Here is a 22,425-nt window from a genome sequence, read left to right as displayed (position 1 = left end):
ATCCAAACGCTTATGATCTGACTAATCAACGACCGAGTCCACTGCCCCATGAAGCGCCCACCAAATAAATCTAAAAAGCACAGATGCCTCCTAATCCAACGATCCAACGTTACCAATAGTTCAAGGACATATGACGGAGGATAGAATGGATATGGTCTTTGAAGTTTGATCATTCTATTTGAAATGTTCCGTCCCCACAATGTTACAACCAGTAAAAGGAGAACGAATGGAACATCCCTGAAATAAACATCGAAAATTTTAAAAATCATGAAAAAGCATTTTGCTCAAAACTACTACAGATCAACGAGCAAGCAGAAGAATTATACAGAAGTAAAAATGTATTTGGACTGCATCGTTTACAGGTTTTCACGCAGCATAGTCAGTATTCTTTCTCTGAGATCTCTTGAAACTTCCGTGGGCGCATCTGTTGGCTTAGTATCGGAACTTCCTGGCATATTTAATTCCTGTTGTTGGTCCGACAATTTCTGAGAGATCTCAGACTGATCCAATTTGTTTCTATTCACCTCTCTCTCAATTACGTGGTTCCTTTGGGATCGTAAGTGATGTTTATTCCTATGCTTATCATAGGATTTCTTCTCATTATCCTCGTCTTCCAAAGTATCTTCATCCTTATGATGATGGGACTTCTTTCTGTGCCTGTATTCATCTTCTGAAGAACTATGGTGCTTATGATGATGTCTAGAAACTCTATCGGAAGATGAGTGATGCTTTCTGTGCTTGTGATCACTGCTGCTATAGTGTTCCGACCAGTGCCTACTCTTGTGCCGCTTATGATTTCCATCATCGTCCTCATTATTATCAAAGTTTCGAGAGCTCAGGCGGTGTTTCTCCCTGTTATCCCTGCTAATAACATGATCAGTCCCTCTCCCATGAGATTTCGTTCTAGAAGATAAGTATGCATCATCAGGTACAGAGCTTCCTTCTCGTTCTTTGTGTGCAAGATCGGTTCCAGCACATATATGCAAAGATGAATCCTGATCGGTTGCAGTACTACATGTCGTAGTCAATGGATTACCACTCTTTATCATTGCAGAGAACAACCTTGCTCGTTTCAGTCTCTCAGCCTTCAATTTTTGTTCCTTTGTCAAGGAAGCTTCAGATGAATCAGCTTCACGTGATGCAGCAAGTGCTGCAGTCTTGGCAATAGCCTTTGCAATCCATACATCATCCACTGTTCTAGAAGCCCTTTTACTTGGTGGGTCAAGGCCTGACAAAGGCAATGATGTACCAGCTTCATAGCTAGAACCAAGTTTGGGCATAGAATCCTGATCTTGTAATGAGGAGAAACTTCCAGCACTCGAACCAAGTAAAGCCTCACGTCGAGAGACACCCAGCGTGGAATCAGGAGCTGCAACATGTTGACGAGCATTAGCAGGACTCACACCTCTTGTGACTGCCATAACAATAGCAGCAGCTTCATCTACACTTGCTCCAGATTGAGTGATCCGATATGAATCTTGCTCATGCTTCTCCTTTTCGAACCACCAATTACCATCTTGAATTTCTCTTTTCTATGAGGATCGTAAAACCATTCATCTGACATATCTGATGATCTGTAATGAGCAGCTTCTGAAACCTCATTTCGTCCTTTATTCTTGCTCCCTGCATTACCCTGCCACAATAGCGAAACCAGATTTTGGTTTAGCTTTTCCTTAGGAAGCAAAATGTTGAACAAAAGATGGCTTATATCAATGAAGGCAAATTGGAACAAACTATAAAAGACTGCAAGAAGAAGAAGAAAAGAAAGAAAAAGGGAGGATTCATTTCCATCTAAAACAGCATTGTACCATTATATGGACACAGTTGAGCATAGAAAAGGATATGTAGATTGTTATTAACCACGATTTGCAAATTGGAATAGACCAATAATAAAAAATAATCAAAACAACCTAGGACAAGTGTTTCTCTAATTACTAAACTAACTGAAACGAAAAGGTGGAAAAGACTCTTAACTTTTATTAGGCCTAGCTAGAATACTCCACTGTTTGATACTCAGATAGTCACCAGACACTAAAGGCCTGTCTGATTGAAAGAAACGAAACGAAAAGGATTTACGTTAGAAACTCCTTTTTCCATGAATGAGAAAAAAAGTTTTCACTTTTCTTTTTATTTCAAAGGCGAGGGTGGGATATGTACTGGAGAAATTCACCATTGAATACAAGAATTTGTTTTTGCTATCATCAGATAAGCAGCATGCCCAATAAAAGTCATTCACATCAATTCAATAAAACCAATGCAATACAAGAACAGAGGCTCCAAATACAAATACTCCTCGAAAAGACAGATTACACTTTATAAAAGGCACATGAGATGCAGTAAAAAAATGGGTGGTATAAATAACTTATCGAGAGAATTGAAATAAATGGCCATATCTCATTAAAAGCCTCATGGAGCATCAACTCACGGTGTTGTATATATATCAAAATTGAGATATAATAGAAAAATTAACTGGTAAATACAAACAGATAAATTCAAAGATCTTACTCCTACAGAAATCAAAAGGCACAAGAAATGAACATGAAAAACCCATGCATTTTGAGTGACAATACCATCTTAAAAAAATTAAATTTTTTTACATCTCCATAACAGAAAATAAGGATAAATCATCGTCATCAAGGCTCTTTTTTCCTACTATTGGTCAAATCAGAAAGTACGAGTGAAGGAAGAAAGTTGTGCATCAGAATAGAATTTCGGTCAGCATATTACTTACCTGAAAAGCTCAGAGATCAAGTGTAATGTCATCATATGCACATTTGTTATTCTTCAAACTTCACAAATAGATGTGAGAGAGAGAAAGAGAGAAGGGGGGGGGGGGGGGGGGGAGATCAACTTAAAGACCACATTATTAGTTTCATATACTAGGACTCTTGTGCAAGTTACAGACACACTACACAAACAAACATAAAGGCAAGATCAATCATGCACAAACTGCACTGGCATAACCAGACAGCTAAGATGCTAATAGTATTTTTAAATCTTAACATAATATTATCATCATACGCTAAATGTGCAAGTTTGGATAGGCAAACTGACTGGGCAAAACTAAGGTATCTAGCCAACTCAGGCACAAAGGCAAGGACCACTCATGCACATAATGCCATGGTGTAACCAAATAACTAAGTTAATGGTTTTCTTAACATATATTATCACATGCAAATCAATATATGAAATGTAGATTATGATCTTGGGTTTACACATGCACTATGAAAAATTGGCTGCCACCACCTTCCTAGAGTAAATTTTGTATTACATACACAAAGTCATGTGTGGCAGTATCGGTATCAGAAATTTAGAAATAAGAAAGTGAAAAACTAACAATAATGCTTACCCTCTTTTAAAATCTCTCTTAGATGGACAATGAATTCCCCTCATTTATTGTATAAGACCTTAATGGATATTTCCACAATAAACTGGAAGCTGGAAGCAGTAAGATAATAATTTAACCACCTAGATGATAAGTTTTTTTTTTTCTATAATAGAGGCTATACAATTTTGAATAAAATCTTGCTTATCCAACTTACAAGATGCCACTTCCTTGATCTTTGTTAGTTTGCAAGAAGGTCAAATCTAGCTTTTAGATCCCAACTCCATAAACAAGGCCAAAGTTAAAGTTCACTTCAGTTAGTAGATAGGCAATGTTCCTTATCAGAGACAAAATATTGGAGGTTTAGCCGTGAAATTTATTCCTCCCCTTATCTGGAACAGCATATTTGATAGATAAAGAGAAAATTTCAACCAACATTTGTAAATTCATGACAACTTATGTTAATTCTCCCAATTCTACAGAAATTGAAAAACAGTGGAAATAATCAGAAACAATCTGTAGATACTACATATGAGATATTGTATGTTTAACAAGCTTCTGAAAATTTCAACCAACATTTGTAAATTCAAGACAACCTATGTTAATTCTCTCAATAATTCTATAGAAATTGAAAAACAGTGGAAATCATCAGAAACAATCTGTAGATACTACGCATGAGATATTGTATGTGTAAAATCTTTCAAGGAACCAAAGCATATATGTCATAGGTAAAAATTGTTATGAAACAATGACAACTATTTTGTACAAATTGATATGGTCCAGGCAAGATCGTAAAGAAATTACCTGATGAGCCTCTTCAAGAACCTTAAGATAGTATGCATGGTGCTGATTTGACGGCACAAGAAAAGGAAATCTGCCTACTGACTTATCTTGTTCGACAAGGATAGCTTCGAACTCCTTTCCATTTCTAATAATAAATTCAACTATTTTTTCTATCATTCTTTTTAAGAAAGATGGAGGTTCCAATAATACCGGTTTAACATCCGGCATGCAAGATTGATCACTGTGTTTATGCTCAACAGAAACAGGAAGGATGCCTTTGCCATCTCTTGCATTCTTATTATGTAGAACTTTAGGTGAACTAGATTTAGTGGGCAGCTTCTTTCTTGTTGAAGTCATATCTTTAGGAACCACATAGGAATTCATTCTCTTGATTTTATTATGCCCTTCCAAAGTCTTCAATGCTTGCTCTGTGCTATGAGAACTCGGTGCATTATCAGCAATGCTGGGATTGGTACACCCAGTAGCATTAGTATCATCGTCATCTTCTGTTGATCCGTAGACATATCCAAGCAATGACAATGCCCCGCTATGGGGAGGAAGCATGCCTTTATTCTGCTCTTCCAGCTTTTCTTTATCTTGTGCTTTCTCACTAGTTGCATCATTATTTAGAAGTTGTGGGTGATCAACAAGGAAGCGAAAATACTCATGAAGATGATGATCTGGCATCAAGAACCCAAAAGTTGGATTGTCACCCTGTTTCACACGTAAGACAATCTCTGATTGTCCACCATGCTGACAAACAAACGATGCTGTTCTAGCAATAATCTGATGCAATTTCTCTGTATCAGGCTGCAAGAAACCCATAAATGATCTTTGTCAACAATAATTTGAATAATAACATCACAATTCTAACTAAAAACATGATACTTTAAACTTAACCGGAAGTAATAAATTATCATAAGAAAAGAAACAAAGTGCAAGCTCAGCCATGAGTATTAAATGCCGCTGCCCGATGGACATATTTCATTGTGATCCCACCTACCCATTCCTCACATCATGAAACATCACAAGAAATAATGCTGCTCATGAATGGCAAACTTAGTAAGCACTTCATCACTGCTCCAAGCTTCTGAAACTTTAACATGTAAGCTTTAGAAGAATATATGCACCTTGGACAAAAATTGCTGTTCCAACTGTTGAAGAATAATAACAATCTACATAGAACATATATACTTGTTATCTGGAAAAAGGCATGAACATGGAGTTTAATGCATGCATCTTGCACTTACTAGTTTACTCATTAATCTTTCAGGGAGTGGAAAAGCTGGACAATAACCAGAAAAAGTTAATCCAGAATCCTTATTCGGATCAGCTGCATTATCAGCATTTCCATATGAAAAAGGTACAGCCTGATAAGTTGCATCCAGATCTTTAATTTTATCTGCAATATGAAAGACCAAAATCTCAATTAAGATGGCCATCAAAATAAAATAAAAAAAGCCTCACCATTAACACAAATTCAGTGATGAACAATCGTAAGAATGTGGAAGTTTCTTACTTGGATTCTGAGAGAACTCATGAACTAAGCACCCATCCTGCAAACTTAGAATGCAAATGCAATATAATATTGAATTAATTAACATGTGAGTCTTTTTATAGGCAGCAAGATCCGCTATAAACTGAAAAGAGCAAGTATACAGGTTATCGACCCGCCATCCACCAATATAGAACTGTACATGGCATATTACATGAGCCATGAGGAATTATTTCATTCCATAAAGTATGAAAGAACAAGTCAAACATCAACTGCAAGCCATGCAATACATTGCAAGAACTATAGAACAAGAACAGGTCAATGAAAGACCCAAATAACATGACTTGGTTATCACTAGCAGGCCAAAAGCACTTTCAAACGATGTTTTTTGTGGATAGCAGGTTGTCAGTCCACAAAGAAGCTTTATCAATATAAAAAAAAAATGAAATGAAGACATTTTCTTAGGTTCTATGATGATTCAACCACCTGTAAATCCTTTAAATCAATTAAGACTACCAAATTAATATGTTACTCAAATAAGTGAATTGTTATTTTGAGAGGGGAAATTAGAAACAGTGTGAATTGAACATGTATTAGTCATTGCAAATAAAAGAAAATGGTGATGAAAAAGCACAGAAAACCAAAGAATTTTACCTTCTCTACAAAATTAGACCTATTTATATGTGTAGCTCATAGGCGCCTCACATGCTAAAATGAGTAATCAGATTCATCTACCAAATACATTACATGTTATTCTGAGAATTACGGGGATGTGACTTTTAAAATTATTAGCTGCAAGAATTTTAGTTATGCTCCCTACACCTAAGTCGTTACCCCTCCGTTCGTCTCCAAATATTGGCTCCAAACAAGTTCTGATAAACATTCAGTAAAATCAATACAATTTGAATTGAAGTTAGGAATCACCTCATTTATGCAGGAAAGAATTAATACAGAAAAGAAAAGATTTTTTACGGAAAACAAACCTGATGAAGTTTCCCTTGCATCGTCGGGCGAAGCAGCGCTGATGGCCTCCGCGTCGTCCGTGGAAGGGAGGAGATCGAGGTAGCGTTCATGGTCGAGCTGAGAGGCGGTCAAACCACCATCAGCCAGTTCCTCAGCGAGACGACTGGAGGCCCTCCTAGGAGGTCGAGGAGGAATCCGATCGAGGAGGTGTCGGACGTCATAACGATCGATGAGAAGGGTGGGGTCACCGCACCATGGGACAAGGGCGTCGGAAGAATTGATGAAACCCGAGGCAGCATCGTCGTCGAACAACAACGCATGCCTCCCTTCCAACTTCAGATCCATCGCCGCCGCGAGCGTCGACCGAGGGAATGAGTCGCTCACGACGAATCTGTGCTTTCCGATGGGACGCGTTGAGCAAGAAACCCTCTTCTGCAACTCCGACACGGCGCAATACTTTTAACCTAGCATTCTGGATAAAATTCATTCTAGACCCTGGATTTATAATTGTTTCAAAACCATCCTTAAAATTCCGATGTCATGGGAACGCCTAGGAGAAAAAATAAGGGTAAAATTACCGTAAATAAATTTTAACTGGACAATTTTTCAAAACATGCATTATTAATTGTAAATTATCAAAAGGAGATCTAATAATAATTTCTTGCTTATAAAAAATATAATTCCCTTAATGCCTTCTTTATTATTGAAGCACGAGTTGTTTTCCAAATTAGCTTGCGTTGAATTTTTTTCATTATCAAAATATACTATTTGAAGATAATAATAATAACAACAACATTGTAGTAAGGATATTCAAAATTTCATAATAATCAAAAAAATTTATTTTAAAGCCACGAGCTGATTTAGCGCTTAAAATTTGAAACTAAATAAAACAGTTTATAATTATTTTTTAATCAAATTCCTCAAGAAAGTATCAATGTTCTAGTTAGCATATCCAGCAATTCATAATGATTAAATATTTAATTTTGAAGGCACCAACTGATTACAAATTAATTCGCACTTTAAAAGTAATATAAATATGATACCTAATTTACAAATTAATTGGCTGTTGGATTACATGATATATGTGTCTAAAAAAACTCATAATGATCTAAATAAACATAAATTGATTTGGATATTGACCATCACTAATATCCTTTTAGTTTTCTTCTTCTTACAAACGTGTACAAGTCATTCATTAATAAACAACACAAGTGTATTTCCTCAATGGCTCTGATTTTTCTTGGGGTACTTACTCCATGAACTCATCCTAGTGCTTGTTAGTGACTCTCAAGTGGAAGAATTCTTCGAAAAACTCAATCTCGAAGTCGGTCCAAGTCATTTGATTGACTACTCATTTTTCTTTAATTCTTTCCCACAGCATTCTTGCGTCTCCGACTAAGTAGAAGGATGCGCACTTTACTTTCTTGTTCTCTAGCCAATTTAATAATTCCATAATGCTTTCAAGGGTTTTGAACCATACCTGAGCATCCCATGGCTCACTTGTCCCCACGAAGCTTTCTGGCTTCAGCTTCTGCCACTGAATCAGGTATGCTTCTTGTCTTACTGTCACTACTGGGGCCACTGGTGTAGCTGGTGGGACCTCAGCTTCAACCGGTGTCACCTCATTAGCAATGTTTGCAGTAGCAGAATTGGCTTGCTGATTAGCCATCATAGTATCAATGACTTGTTGTTGCTCTGCCAATTGTCTTTGAAGTTGAGCCACTACTTCTAAAAGGTTCGGTGGTGGTACTACTTCATTTGTTCTAGGCTCTCTATCTTCTTGAACTTGATTCTTATTTCGAGCTTGATTTACACGTCTTAATTATTCGTTATAGCTAAGATTTAAACCATGAACCTTTAAATTGTGAGATAGCCTTGATACCACTATGCCATAGGATGATTCTTGCCATTTCTTTTCTCTATTTCATGTATGAGAAATGAAATCAATATGGACTTACTATGTATATATGAATATATCTTACTCAAGCATGAATTCTTTATACAATGCACATATCTTACTCAAGCATGATTCTTTATACTATGCACATATAAGCATATCCCTTAAACATAATTCTCTATACTATAAGCACTAAAGGAAAAGCATAAAAGAAAGTATAAATACATTCTTACTTGAAGACGGCAAGGCTGATGCTGATGTGTGTGTAGCGGAAGGGCGGAACCTGCTCTGATACCATATTGTAACACCCTCCCCTCTCTTACTAGTAAGGAAGACGTTACTAACTTACTTTATCTTAACATACATGCAAGAATTATTTATATGCATAAAATCTAAACTTAATTCAATGTATTTATGTGTTTATTAACATGGATAATTATAGAGCCTAAACTATTATATTTTTCTTTATTCATAAAAATATAAATAAATATGGAGGAATCAAGGTTTGAACTAGAGACCTCTCACTAGAACATTTTATTGCTTACCAACAGTCCACAGTTTTCTTTGTTATGATTTACCAGTCGACTGCTGTATATACCAGTCGACTGCTGTTAGTCGACTGGCACTCGACTAAACTTTCTGTTTCGCTCGATTCGCCGTGGCCAGTCGACTGGTCACTGTACCAGTCGACTGGTACCTCTGGGACAGGGTTTCTAGAGTTTCTACTTTGATATTTAAGCCTTAAATACAATCTATAGTGCTACTACTCACATTATACGACATTCTTATATGGTTCAATGACCAAATTAAAGTGCACATATCATCAATCTACAATGCAACTTAGTTCTAAGCATGGATAAACAATTTACTACGCATAAACCATTAAACGATCATCAATGCACTCTAACATACGGAAGCAAATAAATAACATGGAAGGGGTTTTTATTTCAACTTAAGAATGCAAATTTTAATATTCTTCCGCGGTTCCGTTGCCACACACACCAACGTCCATCCTTGCCGCCTTCTTCTTTAGTTTAGCTTTTCCTTTCCTTTGTCTGCAATAAGAGGAATGCAACTATAAGCGGATAGCTTAGTAAGCACTTTCTAACTCACAAAAACACGAAGAAAAGCACATGTAACTGTTAAAACTTTCATGCTCTTAAAAGAAAACACATGCTTTCTACATTCACAATAACTTGTACTGGGATTCAAGTAACATGTAAATAATGAACTTGCTTAAACTTTTACTTCATGAACTTGTAAATAATGGAAACTTGCTTTTACTTATAAATTTACTTCAAAATACATAATCAACTTCTCTTGGGCCCTAGGCATAGTACCAAAGCGCGCTCCCTAATAGAAACTGGGGTAGCGAGCCACCAGTCCTACGAGGGCAAAGACCTTGGTCTTACCAGGGCCAAGACCTTGGAATTGGTCACCTGGATTTGTTTTACGACAACCTTGGAAGTCGGGTACTAGCCTCTTCAAAGTAAAATAACTTTTTATCTTTTGTACTCATATACTAGAATGTCTTGGCATTTCTTCAAACACTTGATATGCCCTTTTTTTTCTTGAATTTGGGATCCTTTCACCTTGGTATTTTCTTGCTTATAAACTCATCATAACTTTAAAAAGGACTTAAAAGAATCTTTTTATCTACATGCATATAAATCTAGGTTTTTATCATTCCACATGCATATAAATCTAGGTTTTATCATCCCACATGCATATAAATCGAGGTTCTCATGTGTGAAGCAAAAATAACTCTTTAACATTCTACTATAGCAAGGAAAAACTTCGAAAACTACTCTTATTGCAGGTGAGAAGTACTTACCCATTCCAAAAAAATATTCTAAAATTCTAAAAAAATCATAGAATATTTCTAAACTAATTTTCGAGAATTTTCGAGAAATCCCGCCTCGGACTTAAGTAATTCCAAGACCTAATCTCGCCTATAAATGGTATAATTATAATCGCTTCCTTATTTATTCACAAAAGATTTGTTGCATTCTTGGCTAGCAGAAATGAGTTAGGGTGCCCCTTGGTTAGAGATTTGTGGTTCAAATCTTGGCTCGGCTTCTTTTGTGACGATTTTGGTTCTTTTTGTAAAAATACCAAACGACCTCCAAAAATTACATAAAAATACTCTAAAAATCTAACATCTAGAATATTTCTATGGCATTTCCAAATATTTTTAAGCACTTTAAGGACTCGAAATAAGGGAATTTGGGATGTTACATTAAATTTTGATCGTTGAAATAGCGATCGATTAAATTTCGATCACTAAAATAACGATCGATTTTTCACTTCGATCGCTAAATTAGCAACTGAAAATAATTCGATTGCTATTATAGCGTCTAAAATTTAATCGGTCGCTAATTTACGATCGAAGTGAAATGTCAGTCGCCAAAATAACGAACGAAATTTAATTGGGTTGCTAATTTTAGAATTGGACGGTACATGCAGAAATTAAGAGGCCCTTAGTGACCGAATTTCGATTCAGTCAGTAAAAATTAGCGACCAAACTCAATTTCGATCGCTAATTTTAGAATTGGACGGCACGGATAAAAATTTAGCGGCCCTTAGCGATCGAATTTTGATTCTGTCAATAAAAATTTTAGCAATCTAATTTTAGCGACCGAATTCGATCGAATATTTCAACTACCAAATTTGGATTCGGTCGCTAAATTAGCGGTTGAAAATAAATCGGTCACTATTTTAGTGTCTAAAATTTAATCGGCCGCTAATTTACGATCTAAGTGAAATGTCAATCGCTAAAATAGCAATCGAAATTTAATTGGGTCGCTAATTTTAGAATTGGACAGTACGAGCAGAAATTTAACAGTTCTTAGCGATCGAATTTCGATTCGATCGTTAAAAATTCACAACCGAACTCGATTTTGATCGCTAAATTAGCGATCGAATTCGAACTCGATTTTCGTTGTAATTTTTTGAATTAGATAGCACGGATAGAAATTTAGCGGCCCTTAGCGATCGAATTTCGATTCGGTCGTTAAATATTAGCAATCGAACTTGATTTCGTTCACTAATTTTAGAATTGACCAGCACAGATAGAAATTTAGCAGCCCTTAGCGATCGAATTTTGATTCGATCATTAAAAATTTTAACGATATAATTTTAGCGATCAAATTCGAATTCGATCGTTAATTTTAACGATCAAATTTGGATTCGGTCGCTAATTAACGTCTAAAATTTAATCAGTTACTAAAATAGCGTTTAAATAACGATCGATTAAATTTTGATCGCTAAAATAACAACTGATTTTTCACTTCGATCACTAAATAGCGACTAAAAATAATTCGATCGCTATTTTAGCGTTTAAAATTTAATCGATCGATAATTTGCGATCAAAGTAAAATGTCAGTCGCTAAAATATCGATTGAAATTTAATTGGGCCGCTAATTTTAGAATTCGATGGTACGGGCAGAAATTTAGCGGCCCTTAGCGATCGAATTTCTATTCGGTCGTTAAAAATCAGAGACCGAATATGATTTCAGTCGCTAAATTAGCGATTGAACTCGATTTCAATCGTTAATTTTTGAATTGGACAACACTGACAGAAATTTAATGGCCCTTAGCGATCGAATTTTGATTCGATCGTTAAAATTTTTTTTGATCGAATTCGAATTCGGTCGCTAATTTCAACGATCAAATTTGGATTCGGTTGTTAATTTTAACGATCGAATTTAGATTCGGTCGCTAATTTGCATCTAAAATTTGCAGCTAAAATAGCGTCTAAATAGCGACCAATTAAATTTTGATAGCTAAATTAGCGACCGATTTTTCACTTCGGTTGCTAAATAGCGACTGAAAATAATTCGATCGCTATTTTAGCGTCTAAAATTCAATCGGTCACTAATTTACGATCGAAGTGAAATGCCAGTTGCTAAAATAGCGATCGAAATTTAATTGGGTCGCTAATTTATAATTGGATGGTACGGGCAAAAATTTATCGGCCCTTAGCGATTTGATTCGGAGTTTTCTAGTTCTTGATGCTCATTTTTCCATTACTATTTCTAGAAGTGCATGCGCACATTGCTATGGTGATCGACAATTTTAACATCCTGCAATGAACTATCATTTTATTTACTTTTGATTTAGTGATTGATAAACTCTTGATTTTGCTTGATCGATTACGTTACCTAATAGCTTGAATGTTTGATTTTTGTCCCCGGGGCCATGGTGCCGCGGTAGGACATCCAGGTTGTCACCCAAGCACCCGCGGTTCGATCCCCAACTACGGTGTATTTGCAGGAATTTTCCTCCAAATAGGGATCACAATCAAAGGATGCTGAGCATCTGGGTTGGTCGCTGCGTACGCTTCCTGATTTACCCTGGTGGTCGATGGAAAACTTCCGTGGGACCGGGTCGGTCACCCCCAAGGATTGAGTCAATGCGACTGACTAGGATTTATCATTTTTTTAAATGTTTGATCTTTTCATAGTAGGACATCCAGGTTGTTACCTAGGCACCCGTGGTTCGATCCCTAGCTATGGCATATTTGCAGAAAATTTTCTCCAAATGGGGATCGCAATCAAAGAATATTGGACATCTGGGTTGGCTGTTGCGTGCACTTCCCGATTTACCCTGGTGGTCGATGAAACTTCTATGGGACCGAACCGGCCATCCCTAGGGATTGAGTCCATAAGATTAACTGGGATTAATATTTTTTTGAATGTTTGATCTTTTAATTTGATTACATTCATTTTCATACTACTACGTCCAGTTCTTTTCAAAAGGGCACAATTGAGGCGAAAGAACAAGAGGAGGATAAAGATGAGCATCAGCAGCAAGAAGATAACTTCTGTTAATTAACAATCAAAACATCAATTTTACTACTCGGCGTACCAGATTCCTAGGATCTTCACATCCTTCAGCGCCTTAGCGCCCAAATTCGTGTCAGATGGCTGGAGGCTCTCGAAGACACTGATGACCTCGTCGGTCTCAGGCTTCTCTTGGTGACGCTGAGCGAGAGGAATATAATCAAAATTTTATATTAAAAATATATGAAAAGATTTTAAAATTATAAGATGAAAGATTTTGAAATTACAATATCATATATGTTATATATATATATATATATATATATATATATATATATATATATATTTCATGTAGTGAGATATATAGTGCATGTGGTGAGGATCTTAAAAAAATAAAAATAAATTGATTAGGGGCTCTAATAAGGATCCATCGTTAAGGGGTGGATTCGTTGGGATCCGGGATGCTCTCCTCCTCCATCTCCCCTACCGCTGACAGGGAGCGCCATGGCGTTGTCATACCCGGTGGAGCCTCCTCTGCCCTTGGGGTCTAGGAAAGATGGACCCCTATAGGAAGGCACCAGGAACTACCCGCTAAAGCTCTCCGGCTTGCCCAACGCCACCAGCTGCTTCACGATGAAGAGGAACGACACGCACTCGCTTCCGGGTAGCACCGTCCCGTAATCGCCTCCGGGTTCACGAATCCCGACGAGTCTGGTCAGCTACGTTGTTACCAAATTGACACAGGCCGACACCGTTAAAGTTCGTTACCTTGGATTGTAAGAGGATTTCCTGATGTTTAATGGTAGAGAAAGGACGCTCAGTAAACGACTATATATCAATGGGAAGAACCTAAGTAACCCCGCGACAGAAACGCCGAAGATGGGCAACAAGGAGGTGTGCACGTAATCAACCTCACCGGCGACGACTGCACCTGCAACCAATCAAGGAGCTGCGGCGGACAGAGCTGGTGGATGCGACGGAGTTTAGGAATTGAATGGTAGGGGCTAGATCCAATAACGCCCTACAGTGCCACACTATACTTACTCCTGAAAAAGTCCACACTCGGGATTCCGTTGTGATTGGGACATAAAATAGGAAGTCAGTGCTGACAACGAGATAGATTTGAGAGCCCTAAAATTGATATTTAATTTAGATGATAATTAGTAAAGACTTTAGCAATTCTTACCAGTTAACCTACGGAACACCCTTTGATCATTCGGAATGATGCTACTACCATGACGTCATTGAATGCAAAGGAGCAATTACAAGCATTAAGAACTTATTCCATCGTATAACACTACAAAAAAAACTGACAAATAACGACGAATTTAATAACCGATTAAATTTTAAACACTGAAATAGCAATCAATTAAATTTTGATCGCTAAAATAGCGATCGATTTTTCACTTCGGTCGCTAAATTAGCGACTGAAAGTAATTCGGTCGCTATTTTAGCGTCTAAAATTCAATCAGTTGCTAATTTGCGATCGAAGTGAAATGTCAGTTGCTTAAATCACAATCGAAATTTAATTGGGTCACTAATTTTAGAATTGGACGGTATGGGCAGAAATTAAACAACCCTTAGCGATCGAATTTCAATTCAGTCATTAAAAATTATTGATCGAACTCGATTTCGATCGTTAATTTTTTATTTGGACAACACGGGTAGAAATTTAGCGGTCTAGCGATCGAATTTCGATTCGATCATCAAGTTTAGTCGCTAATTTTAGAATTGGACGGCACAGACAGAAATTTAGCGGCCTTTAGCGATCGAATTTTGATTCGGTCATTAAAAATTTTAGCGATCTAATTTTAGCGATCGGATTCGAATTTGATCAACAATTTTACCTACCGAATTTGGATTCATCGCCAAATTAGTAACTAAAAATAATTCGGTTGCTATTTTAGCGTCTAAAATTTAATCGATCGCTAATTTATGACCGAAGTGAAATGTTAGTTGCTAAAATAGTGATCGAAATTTAATTGGGTCGCTAATTTTAGAATTGGATGGTACGGGCAGAAATTTAGTGGCCCTTAGCGATCGTATTTCGATTCGGTCGTTAAAAATTAGCGATCGAATTCAATTTCGGTTGCTAAATTAGCAATCGAACTCGATTTCGGTTGTTAATTTTTGAAGTGGATAACACGGACAGAAATTTAGCAACTTTTAGCGATCCAATTTTGATTCGATCGTTAAAAATTAGCGACCAGACTCGATTTCAATCGCTAATTTTAGAATTGGATGGTATGAACAGAAATTTAGCGGCCATTAGCGATCGAATTTCGATTTAGTCGTTAAAAATTTTAGCGATCTAATTCAAATTTGATCGCTAATTTTAATGATCGAATTTGAATTCGATCATTAATTAGCATCTAAAATTTAATCGGTCACTAAAATAGCGTGTAAATAGCGACCAATTAAATTTCTATCGCTAAAATAGCGGTCGATTTTTCACATCGATCGTTAAATAGCGACTGAAAATAATTCGATTGCTATTTTAGCCTCTAAAATTTAATCGGTCGCTAATTTACGATCGAAGTGAAATGGCAGTCGCTAAAATAGCGACCGAAATTTAATTGAGTCGCTAATTTTAGAATTAGACGGTACGACCAGAAATTTAGCAGCCTTTAGCAATCGAATTTCGATTCGGTCGTTAAAAATTAGCGACCAAACTCGATTTCGATGGCTAATTTTAGAATTGGATGGCACGGACAGAAATTTAGCGGCCCTTAGCGATCGAATTTTGATTCTGTCATTAAAAATTTTAGCGATCTAATTTTAGCGATATATCGAATTCGAATTCGGTTGTTAATTTTAACGATCGAATTTGGATTTGGTCTCTAATTAGCGTCTAACCAGAATCCCTAAACCCTAGACCAAACTCAATTTCGATTGTTAAATTTTGAATTGGACAGCACGGATAAAAATTTAGCGGCCTAAGCGATCGAATTTCGATTCGATCGTTAAAAATTAGCAACTAAACTCGATTTTGATCGCTAATTTTAGAATTAGACGGCACGAACAGAAATTTAGCGACCCTTAACAATCAAATTTTGATTTGGTCGTTAAAAATTTTAGCGATCTAATTTTAACGATTGAATTCGAATTCGATTGCTAATTTTAACGATCGATTTTGGATTTGGTCGCTAATTAGCGTCTAAAACTTAATCGGTCATTAAGATAGCATCTAAATAGCGGCCGATTAAATTTTGATCGCTAAAATAACGACCGATTTTTCACTTTGATTGCTAAATAGCGACTGAAAATAATTCGATCGCTATTTTAGCGTCTAAAATTTAATCGGTCGTGACCCGGTGGAGCCTCCTCTGCCCTTGGGGTCCAGGAAAGATGAACCCCTATAGGAAGGCACCAGGAACTACCCGCTAAAGCTCTCCGGCTTGCCTGGCGCCACCAGCTGCTTCACGGTGAAGAGGAATGACACGCACTCACTTCCGGGTAGCTGCACCATCACCGCCCCGTAGTCGCCTCCGGGTTCACGAATCCCGATGAGTCTGGTCAACTACACTATTACCAAATTGACATAGGCAGACATCGTTAAGGTTCGTTACCTTGGATTATACGAGGATTTCCTGATATTTAACGGCAGAGAAAGGGCGTTCACTAATCGACTATATATCAATGGGAAGAACCTAAGCAACCCTGCGACAGAAACATAGAAGATGGGCAACTGGAGTTGACACGTAATGAACCTCATCGGTGATGACTGCGCCTGCAGCCATTCAAGGAGCTGTGGCGGACTGAGCTGGTGGATGCAACGGAGTTGAGGAGAATTGAATGGCGGGGGGGGGGGGGGGGCTGGATCCGAATAATGCCCTGTAGTGCAACACTATGCATGCTCCTAAAAAAGTCCACACTTCGGACTCCGTTGTGATTCGGACCTGAATGGGAAGTCAGTGCTGACAACGAGATAGATTTGAGAGCCCTAAAATTGACATTTAATTTAGATGATAATTAATAAAGACTTTAGCAATTCTTACTAGTTAACCTACCGAACACCCTTTGATCATTCGGAATGATGCTACTACCATGAAATCAATGAATGCAAAGGAGCAATTAGAAGCACCAAGAACTTATTCCACCATATAAAAAAAAAAACTCGCCAATAACGATGGATTTAGTGACCGATTAAATTTTGATCGCTAAAATAGCGGCCGATTTTTCACATCGATCGCTACATAGCAACTGAAAATAATTCGGTCGCTATTTTAGCACGTCTAAAATTTAATCGGTCGCTAATTTGCGACCACAGTGAAAAGTCAGTCGCTTAAATAGTGATAAAAATTTAATTGGGTAACTAATTTTAGAATTAGACGATACGGGCAGAAATTTAGCGACCCTTAGCAATCGAATTTTGATTTGGTTGTTAAAAATTAGCGACCAAACTCAATTTCGATCGTTAAATTAGCAATCGAACTGAATTTCAGTCACTAAATTAGCGACCGAACTAGATTTCAATCGCTAAATTAGCGACCGAACTGGATTTCGGTCGTTCACTTTTGAATTGGATAGCATGGGCAGAAATTTAATGCCCCTTAGTGATTGAATTTCGATTCGATCGTTAAAAATTAGCGATCAAACTCGATTTCGATAGCTAATTTTAGAATTAGACGGTACAAACAGAAATTTAGCTACCCTTAGTGATCGAATTTCGATTCGGTCGTTAAAAATTTTAGCGATCTAATTGTAACGATCGAATTTAGATTCGATCGCTAATTTAACGACGAATTTGGATTTGGTCACTAATTAGTGATCGAATTTAGATTTGATCGCTGATTTTTAACGACCGATTGGATTTGGTCACTAATTAGTGATCGAATTCAAATTCGATCGCTAAATCCAATTATGATGATTTTTTAAATCGATCACTAAGCGATCGTTAATCGGATTTAGTGACCGATTAGCATTGTAGCCCTTCCTAAATCCGACACTCAGATAATAAAGGCAATAAATTAAGTGAAGGAATGGTCTACCCGAAGGGCCTTATCACCAACTCTTGTGCATATATAGTTCTCGCCAAAGTAGCGGTGGCCGGCATCGTAGTGTTGGCAGACGAGGGAGGCGTTCGTCTTGCCAACGGCTACAACGCGAACGACCTCCGTCGTGCGTCCAGAACTCTCCGCTGCGTGGCGCACCCGTGTAGAACCGACCGTAGCGTTGTTGCCTTGGCGCATTCCGCTATGACCGACGGAGTGGCCATTCTACCTTCGCCTTCCGCCTTCTTTGGGCCACAGGGACACAAAAACAATCGGGAAATTGGTCGTCGTGTGGTACTTAAGTGGTCTTGGCACCATGGGCCGTCTATAATCTTATATGCGCTGACATTGCTGTCTATCTGACTCAATCTATGGTTCTATTACTTCTAACCCTATTTTTGTTTATTATTAAATAAATAATTTTTTTCCTAATTCATCTATCAACAAATTTAAAATAAATTTATGTATATTTAAAATCAAAATTTTGAATCTCATCTGGCACCAATTCCTAGTAAGTCCAGGATCAGCGGTTGAAGGCAATTGTTATAAGCCGAGACTTGACAGGACAATAGGTTCTTGGCGAGAGAGAGTCGCCTGAGATGTACCAAATTTCCCAGCTCCAGATTGCTGCTGCCTTGGCCAGATTCCAGAGCAACTGGAGACTTTTCGTTGAAATTCCTCCTCTCTGGCCAGAGTTGGATCGGAATTCCAATGGTTATAAGCTTTCGGATAGCTTCTGCCAATTCTAAGATAAAGAGACGCCAACGCCTGTGGCAGCTTGATCAGTGAAGCTTTTGAACAGGGACAAGTTGCTCAAATGCTTCAGCTTGAAAAGGTGCCGACTCAACTTTGCTTCCAGCGAGCATTCCAACGAGTTTCTAATTACGATGACAACAAGCTTGTTAACTAGTTGTTCAACATTGCTTTTTCTTTTCACAGCTTTTATTGCTTGAATGTAATTCGATCGCTATTTTAGTGACTGAAAATAATTTGATCACTATTTCAGCGTTTAAAATTTAATCGATTGTTGAATTTGTGATTGAAGTGAAATGTCAATCGCTAAAATAGCGACTGAAATTTAATTGTGTCGCTAATTTTAGAATTGGACGGTACAGGCAGAAATTTAACGGCCCTTAGCGATCGAATTTCGATTCGGTCATTAAAAATTAGCGATCGAACTCGATTTCAGTCGTTAATTTTTGAATTGGACAGCACGGGTAGCAAATTTAGCGGCCCTTAACAATCGAATTTCGATTCAGTCGTTAAAAATTAGCGATCAAACTTGATTTCGATCGCTAATTTTAAATCAGACAGCATGGATAGAAATTTAGCGGTCCTTAACGATTGAATTTTGATTCGGTCGTTAAAAATTTTAGCGATCTAATTTTAGCGACTGAATTCAAATTCATCGTTAAATCTAATTACGATGAATTTTTTTTGTGATTTTTGAAATCGATCACTAATCGATCGTTAATCGGATTTAGCGACCGATTAGTGACCATGAAGATTGAAAAACCATCGATAGAAAAAAAAAATAGAAACATCGTATTAATCATGAAAGTCCAATAACTAACATGAGGGTAGTATACCAACAAATTTAACGCCAAAAATAAGTACCAGTTTTGAACAAAACATTTGTTCTCAGGATGTATAGAACGATGACCATGTATACAGACGATATTGTACGCTTCACCAGGAAATTTGGTAGTTACCTGTCTCAGACGACCAATCTCTCAATCTTTCTTCTCCAAAGTCTTCTCTCTGAGGAGCTCCAACCAGAGATTACAAATCCACAAGATGCTCACCAATATTGCACTGCCGACGACGACAATCCACGAAGCACATATCCACATTGCTAGCTTTTCCACTCAAATAGAAGGCTCCCATATTGTAGAAGAAGCCAGGCCCTCAGGAATTCCCTCATGATTGTGTACAAGACAAAGAAAGGTGGAGCCAGATTCTTATGGATCCTTGTAGCCATCGGAGACCTTGCTCTCCTGAGTCCGACAAGCGCGCATCCACACATTTTAATAAGCACTGATGACCTCTACGAGCACAAGAAGGACCGGTCACGAGAATGCACCACGCTAAGTGGTGCGAGCAGGTGGATGAAGAACAAAGAGCATGCATGGCAAGGTGGTGGGCGATGAAGAGATATTCGCTGGGTATAAAGATTAGGTAATGGAGGAGATCGACAGTGAAATAGCCGACGCTGAAGTCGAGCACCAGATTCTGGAAATCGATGTTGGGCGACGCAAATGATCGAACAGGTTGCTGAAGGATCGATTGCAGCGGCTGCCAAGAATACGACTAGCTGGGGTAGGGTGAGTATTCGGTTAAAAATCAAACCGAATTGAATCGAAAACTGAATAAATTGATTTTTTTGAACCAACCGAACTGACCAAAATTTTCAATTAAAAATCGAACAAACCGAACCGATATTTTATCAATTAATTCAGTTTTCGACCGAATTAACCAAATTTTTTTAAATATTATAAAAATTTTACTAATGAATTAGGGATTTATAAATTTATTTACTTAAAATTTATAAATGATTTTTCTAATTTGATTAATTCAGTTTATTTGATTTAACTGAATAAGAAATTTTAAAATCGAAACCGAACCGAATTAACTGATTTTTTTTAAAAAAATAATTGAACTTCGGAATAAACCGGTTTAATTGGTTTATTCGATTTAACCGAATTTTTGCTCACCCCTAAGTTGGGGTGTCATGACACAGAGTCATGAAGCAACTAGATGCATCTAGGTGATACTTCTGTTGAGTTGTAAGAGTGTAAATATAGTCTCACATCTAAAATACATGTAAAAGATCATGCATTTAAAAGGATGGAAGAGTCTGAGTTGACATGAGACTTTTTGGAGAGATCTAAAGCAAAGTAGCGAGGGTTTAGACCAAATTGTGGAGATGCGGACATCCTTTGGGGACCCAACAAGTTGAAAGAGCCATGATCTAGATCTAACCATGTGAGTTGAACCTTAAACAAATTAAAAAGGAAGTGGGTGCTCCCGTGTCTGAATCGAGGAACCAAACATTAGACAGAGGAAGTCCTAGTAGGTTAGGTGGATCGAGGAGTAGAAAGTCCTAGTGGGTTAAAGATTCAGACATCAAACGAAGATTTTCTGTTTGAGGGGTCCATGGTCCTTTGTTTAAGGGGGAAGGGGGAGGTTGCAAGGGTGCAAACATAGTCCCACATCTAAAATATATGGAAAAGATCATGAGTTTAAAAGAATGGAAAGTATCTCCATTGGCATGAAATCTTTGAGAGGGAGGAGGAGGGGGAGGGGGAGGTTGCAAGGGTGCAATCGATAGTCCCACATCTAAAACATATGGAAAAGATCATGAGTTAAAAAACAATGGAAAGTATCTTCATTAGCATGAGGTCTTTTGGAGAGAGCTTAAGAACAAAGCCATGAGGGCTTAGGTCCAAAGTGAACAAGATCATGTCATTGTGGAGATGCGAACATCTTTGGGGTCTTCTTGCTTGGTTTACTACAAGAAAATATACTCTTGGTGGAGAGAAGAGAAGACCTCCGCTCCTAGAATTTCCTTTGCGTATCCTTGCCTTAATAAGGGGATAAGCCCTTGAGGGATTCCCTTGTGAACTTCCTAGGGAGGAACCCTAGACCTTGAGCTTTCGAAAATGGAAGAAGAAGAGGGGTGGTTTCGGTGGAGGAAGAAGAAAATGACTTTTCATCCCCTTGCCTCTCCACTTACTCCTATTTATTCTAAGTGAAGGTGTCCCTTCGCCTCCCCTACCCTTATCTACCATTTCCCTTACCTTTCTAATAACACACCCTTGTTGGGGCTCCTGGTTATCACATGCATCATAAGGGTTTGCCTACTTGCTTGGAGGTTCGGGGTTCGAACTTTGGCTATGTATCCTTTTTGCTCTATTTTCTTTTATTTTTGAAAGAGCCCACATAAAAGCCCATTATAATCATGCAAAAATTCAGCAAAGGTTCGAACCCCGAACCTCCAAGCAAGTAGCAAACCCTTATGATGCATGTGATAACCAGGAGCCCCAACAAGGGTGTGCTATTAGAAAGGTAAGGGAAATGGTATGATAAGGATAGGGGAGGCGAGAGGACACCTTTCACTTGCAGAATAAATAGGAGTAAGTGAAGAGACAAGGGAATGAAAAGTCATTTTCTTCTTCCTCCTC

At 37.7% G+C, this 22,425-nt stretch overlaps 1 non-coding gene and 2 pseudogenes across 1 annotated transcript; all 3 read right to left on the bottom strand.

Annotated features, from left to right (window-relative positions):
• Window positions 1–238: 238 nt before the first annotated feature.
• On the bottom strand, window positions 239–6,982 carry LOC141833678 (uncharacterized; annotated as a pseudogene).
• Window positions 2,695–2,760, bottom strand: LOC141834256 (small nucleolar RNA snoR101). The gene has a single exon (XR_012602305.1). It is a non-coding gene; the product is annotated as a small nucleolar RNA snoR101 (small nucleolar RNA).
• A 12,992-nt stretch (window positions 6,983–19,974) lies between the features above and the next one.
• Window positions 19,975–22,425, bottom strand: part of LOC141833966 (TLC domain-containing protein At5g14285-like) — a 2,750-nt pseudogene continuing 299 nt past the window's right edge.

This window comes from Curcuma longa, chromosome 8, assembly GCF_044706935.1.
Source record: "Curcuma longa cultivar G26 ecotype Majalengka, Jawa Barat chromosome 8, ITB_CL_G26_1.1, whole genome shotgun sequence".
In the NCBI taxonomy this organism is placed as follows: Eukaryota; Viridiplantae; Streptophyta; class Magnoliopsida; order Zingiberales; family Zingiberaceae; genus Curcuma; species Curcuma longa.
The sequence above is the reverse complement of the archived record's forward strand: the minus strand, read 5'-3'. Positions and strand labels throughout refer to the sequence as shown.